We start from the raw sequence: 5,000 nt of genomic DNA, 5'->3' as shown, positions 1-5,000 counted from the left end.
TACGTTGCCACCGGGATGAAAACCCCGCGATACACGGCGGAGAGTGCTCCGAAGCGGAGCCCCCATCCACATCTTGCCAGTCTACCCAGCTTCGCGAAGAGCGAGCCGACCTTGTCACTTATGTAGTTGCAATGGGTTCGAACACCCATGCCTCTATCAAAGTGGACGCCGAGGTACTTGACGGAAGGTTTGAATCCTAGGGGCTTATTTCCGATCCGAATGGTCGGTGGCCTTTTTGTTAAGTCTAGTTTGGAAGCGCGGACTGCCTTGCGTTTTCGGTCTGGGCGCGATCCTCCCCGTCGGCCTATCCTATCTCTCTCGATGTATCCGCTGCGCAGGACAATCGCCTCGGATTTTTTCTCGGAGATCTCTAACTTAGCTGATTTGCACCAACCTAGGATCAGGTCAACAACTCGTTGACCTTCGATCTCTAGGTCTCTACGGCAGTTTCCGCCCACGAGGACGATGAGGTCGTCCGCGTAGGCGACGAATCTATTCTCAACTGAGGCCTCGAGAGACCTCAGGAGATCGTCGAACATCAGGTTCCAGCACGCCGGACCGAGGACGGAGCCTTGTGGGCACCCCCTCGCCGCGCGCTTGGAGACTCTTTCCGTTCCGACGGTGATACTGACTTTGCGGTCCTCGAAGTAGTTGGAGACCACTTCGAAGACGTTGCGCGGGCAGTCTCGATCCCTAAGACTCTTCAAAACTAAGGGCCACCAGACGTTATCGAAGGCTCCGGAAATGTCGAATAGCAGCGCTATCACATGCCGATGCTCCATGGCATCAACCATGCGGCGCAGCTCGACAATTGCATCTTCAGTCGACTTTCCGCGCATGAAGCCGTACTGTCTGCTGGAGATGCGTCCCGTAGCCATCGCCGTCTGTTCGAGTCGGCTCTTAAGGAGCTTCTCGAAGGTTTTCCCTACGACGGAGAGGAGACAGATCGGTCGGTAGGACTTCGGGTCCTTCACGTCCTTGCCCTCTCCCTTCAGGAGCACTCTGAGGGAGCCCTCCTTCCAGGTGGGGGGAAAGACGCCCCAACGAAGGCACCCGTTGAAGAGGCGAACTAATTGTCCTAACACTATTTTCGCGGCGGCCTTCAGCACTCGGACCTCGATAAGGTCCGGTCCTGGTGCCTTGTCGTTTCTGAACGTGCGAATCGCTCCCGCGACCTCGTCCGGTGAAAACGGAGAGGCGTCCGCGGTGTTTGACGCGACTCGCGCGTTCTCTCTAGTATCTCGCTGCTCGGGCGTGTCATCTTCCGGCCGGTCGTCCGGGACGTGTGCTTCCAGAAGCGTGTTGGCGGTCTCTATCGCGCTCGTGGTGTTTTCGTTGCCTCGCCGGAGGGTGCTGATCACCCTCTCGACACGGAGCTTGTTCGCTTGCAGCTTGTACACGATGCCCCAAGGCTCCGTGTTCCCGTACGACGATACAAAGTTTCGCCAACTTTCGAGTTTCGCCCTCTTCACCTCTCTGCTGTAGTTCCGCAACGAAGTGCGGTACTCCAGCAGTTTTTGGGGGCGTGAGGACTCATCTCTTTCCCTCTGGAAGGCACGTCTCCGTCGGTAGACAGCCTTCTTCATGACTGTGAGCTCTTTCGTCCACCATGGGTTGGACTTCCTAAACCTACGCTTTATTGGCATCGACGCGGTGCAGGCATCTTTAATGATGTCTGTGAGCGTTTCGGCCATCCCTATTGTTTCCTCCGCTGACTCCAGGCTCAGGACTTCGAGCCTCGACCGTGAAAGATCGGACAGGGTCTCGGAGAATCGCTCCCAGTCGGCTCGACGGGTGTCGAACCGAGAGTTTGCGACGCTGCGATTCCCCGTCGCGGCTCTAGGTGCCTGCAGCCTGATGTCAACAGCGTTGTGGTCGCTGGTCGTCCACGCACTTCTTACTGTCCAGCTCCTGATGAACGGAGACATGGAGGGTGACGCCAGGGTCACGTCGATGTAAGACGAGCCCGTTGGCGTCCAGAAGGTTGGTGGTTGAGCTGCGTCGTTCACAACGTTCATGCCAAACGCTGCGATCAGAGTCTCGAATTGAGCTCCTTTCTCGTCTGTGCCCCGAGGGCTCCAGAGCGAGGATTGCGCGTTGGCGTCTGTCGAAACTAGGAGTCTCTTCCCCCTCAGTGCACAGAACACCTTCTCGAGGTGGCTGAGGTGCTTTTCAATTTCGTCGCTGTGCTGAAAATAGCACGACACCGCGTAAAATGAAAAGCCGGGTGCTAGCACTTCCGCACAGACGCAGTGGGAGTTGCTGAGCTGCGAGACGAAGACCATATCGAAGTTGGGGTTGCAGACCGCAACAGCCGCCCACGGGGGTTGTGGTTCGGCTGCTGCCAACCTCACTCCGGACCCTAGACCGCTAATTTTGTATCGCGCGCCCAGTTGGCTGACGTATGCCTCCTGCAATAGCAGGACGTCTAGCCGCTTCTGAGCGATGAGCTCGCGGACCTCTCCGGTAACTGCAGCTGAACGTCTCATGTTCAGCTGCAGTATCCTAATGTCGGGGATATTTTTAGGTGAGGGCCTAATAACCATAGTCAGTTCGGGAAAGCGACTGATTTATGGCGGCTACATACGCGGGGCAGTCCTTGCTGGTGACGCAATGGGAGGAGGGTTTCTTACCCCTAATGCAGTTTACGCAGTTGGCCGGCTTTTCCTTCTTCGGGCAGGTCTTGAAGCCGTGCCCCGTCTCCGCGCAGTGGCCGCAAGTCTCCTTCTCGGCCTTGCAGAATTTCGCAGGGTGGCCGTACCCTTGGCACTTATAGCACCTGGTCACGTTCACGTGGTCGCGTACCCTGCAGCAGCTCCAACCCACGTACAGCCTCTCTTTTGGAACTAAAAGGTCCCTGGCTCGCTTAGAGACCTCGAAGATTAAATTACATCGGTCCCTAGTCTTATCGCCACTCTTGTAGACCAATTTAACTTCCTTTGAGAGGCTGGCCGCTTCCTCCTTACTTAGGTTCTGCTGCAGGATAGCGTCCGTCGTCTCCTTGTTGTCCTCCTGGGCCCGTGGGACGTCGAAGACGATGATCCGCGGGCTCCTTTTGGCCGGAGCACCTACAACAAAACCAGCCGCTTTAAGTTTCGGGTTAGCCATCAGGGATGTTACGTCGGTATTGTTCGATGTAACGAGCGCAATTCCTGCTCCCTGAACCCTGCGGACGCCCCTGATCTGCAGGCCGTCCGCTCTGGGCGAAACCAGCTCGAAGACTGCCTCCTTAGTCTTCGCACTGTCCTCGTATTTGGCGGTGTCTGACGGCGTGATGATCACCACATTGGGAGGGTCCTGCTTCTGCGTCGACCTGGCTGCCGTAGCGGACCTGACGCCGACGCGTTCGGCATATGTGGTCGGCTTTTTGGCGGTGACGGCTGCGGCGGCGGCGACGGCGACGGCTTTGTCCTGGAGTGCCTGGCAGGAGCGTTTACACTCCTTGGACTCGGCCTGAACTGCTTCAAGACGCCCCTCAAGCCTGCTGCTGTAAACGAGGGCTTTCATGAGCAGGTCATTTATTTTCGCGGCCTGTGCGCACAGGGCGTGCACCACAGTAGACGGGATATCGTTTCCTGGAAGCGTAATTTCGTTTGTTAGTAGCCTGTATGCTTTGGCAGCGTCGGCTCTGAGGGCTGCCACGGTCGTCTCCTCCTCCTCCGGGTTAGCTCGGCTCGGCTCCTCGACTATCTCCTGCGTCGTCTGCGTCGCTTGTTTGTCCCTTTTTTTCTTCTTCTTTTTCTTGACCTCTGCCGGCTTCCGGAAGCAGAGGGGCGCGTCCGAGTTGGCTGCCTCGGTCTCCGAGTCCGTGGCCAGACATCGTTTCTGACGGCGGCGGGAGTCGGTTCCAGAAGAGGCGACCTCCATTGTGGAGCCGCGTCACGGCCTCTGAAAATGTAAGATGTTAGCCACAAAAAAAAAAAAAAAAAAAAAAAAAAAAAAAAAAAAAAAAAAAAGAAATTGTTTATGAAAAAAAAAAAAAGTCCTGAAAGATTGCAAATAATTGTTTAAAATTGTTTAAACAAATTGTTTAAACAATTATTTAAACAATTATTTAATGTCACTGTGTTTTTGTCCGAACACTGTTTGAATTTCGCGCACTGTACTTGTCTTAGTCTGTGGCGGAAACTCGAGCTTCGTTTTTGGCCTCCGGAGGTAATTGCTGCCAACCCTCGAAAAATTTTTGAGGTTGGCGGCAGTGGTCCCTTTTTTCGGTAGAGAGTTTCCTCTCTACCGTGCGGCAGCCAATCAGCGCGTGCGACGCCGCTAGCGCAGCGCTACCCACGCCGACGGTGGCGTCTCGAAGCTCGAGGTGGATCTTCGATCTATTTCACGATTTTTCAACTTCCACAGTTTTTGCACGATTGTCACGATTTATGTCTCTAATTAAGCGTCTTCACAAATAAACAGTTTCCACGTAAACAGATCGTCCGTCGGATCAATATTCCCGGAGGAATCCGGCCTCAAAGATCGGCGTGCCGAAGCACGTGGCGTGTGTTTTCCGGCACTGTTTTTCCGCACAATTTTCACTTTTCAGTCACAATTTATATGTCCACTGGATCGTCCTCGCGTGCTCTTCACTCTGGTAGCGCTTTTGGAATTTTTCCTGCAGTTCTGCGGCTGGAATCGTGGTTGAACGGCGGAGCGACGTGGCAGCTCGACTTCTCCCTGCGACACCTGGCGGCAGAACCAGTAGATAGGGACAGATGGGAATCTCGTTAATCCATTCATGCGCGTCACTAATTAGATGACGAGGCATTTGGCTACCTTAAGAGAGTCATAGTTACTCCCGCCGTTTACCCGCGCTTTTTTGAATTTCTTCACGTTGACATTCAGAGCACTGGGCAGAAATCACATTGCGTCAACACCCGTGGGGGCCATCGCAATGCTTTGTTTTAATTAGACAGTCGGATTCCCCTAGTCCGTGCCAGTTCTGAGCTGAGCGTTGAATGGCGGCCGAAGAGGACGACCGCACCGATGGGAAACGCCACGGAAGCCTC

General features: G+C 54.8%; 1 pseudogene; it reads right to left on the bottom strand.

The window, feature by feature from the left end:
* Positions 1 to 4,673: 4,673 nt before the first annotated feature.
* Positions 4,674 to 5,000, bottom strand: part of LOC143260065 (large subunit ribosomal RNA) — a 2,983-nt pseudogene continuing 2,656 nt past the window's right edge.

The sequence above is a fragment of the Megalopta genalis genome, chromosome 9 (genome assembly GCF_051020955.1).
Source record: "Megalopta genalis isolate 19385.01 chromosome 9, iyMegGena1_principal, whole genome shotgun sequence".
In the NCBI taxonomy this organism is placed as follows: Eukaryota; Metazoa; Arthropoda; class Insecta; order Hymenoptera; family Halictidae; genus Megalopta; species Megalopta genalis.
Note: the sequence above shows the minus strand (reverse complement) of the source record. Positions and strands in the feature narration are given on the sequence as shown.